Here is a 754-nt window from a genome sequence, read left to right as displayed (position 1 = left end):
GCAACTGCTGCTGCTGGGTTTGCTGGTGCTGATGGCGCTTACGGAGGCCCCATTGTTGCTCAGGGTGAGTCTGAGACACCCGCAGCGTTGCTGCTGTTGCTGCTGCTGCTGTTGCTGCTGCTGCTGCTGCTGCTGCTGCTGCTTGCTGTTGTGTAGAATGAGTTGCACACACTGCATGCAAATGTATATAAACGCAGCTGTACATGCAGCTGGAGGGATCTCAGGCTTTGTTTAGTGTATAAACATCTCCTTGGCTGTCTGTATCATCCCCTCATAACAAGAGAAGCGCATGCACTTGCATGCGTTTGCATGCATATGCATGCGCTTGCATGCTTTTGCATGCATATGCATGCGCTTGCATGCGTGTGCATGCATATGCATGCGTGTGTATATATTTGCATGCATATGCATGCGTTTGCATGCAGGCTGGCAAGGAGTAGAAGCAGCTGCTGCTGGCGACGGCGTGCGCGGAGAGGTGCGAGGCCGCCCCTCATGGACCGTCGACGAGAGTCTTCGTTGGGGGCCCCCTGGCTCTTCTGACTGTGCTGGGGGCCCCCCCTACGGCTTCATGGGGGCCCCTGGTGCAGGTGCTGCTGGTGGGGGGGATTGCGGCGGCAGCTGCAGCAGCGGGAGTGGCGATGCTGCTGCTGCACTTGTGCAGCTTCCTCGGGCACCGTTGTCTGCTTCTCTTTCAGCAGCAGCAGCAGCAGCAGGAGATGCAGGGAGTGCTGCTGCTGCTGCTGCTGCTGCTGCT

This window comes from Eimeria mitis, genomic scaffold (genome assembly GCF_000499745.2).
Source record: "Eimeria mitis Houghton genomic scaffold, Emh_scaff6766, whole genome shotgun sequence".
NCBI classification, from domain to species: domain Eukaryota; phylum Apicomplexa; class Conoidasida; order Eucoccidiorida; family Eimeriidae; genus Eimeria; species Eimeria mitis.
This window is presented reverse-complemented; position numbering follows the sequence as displayed.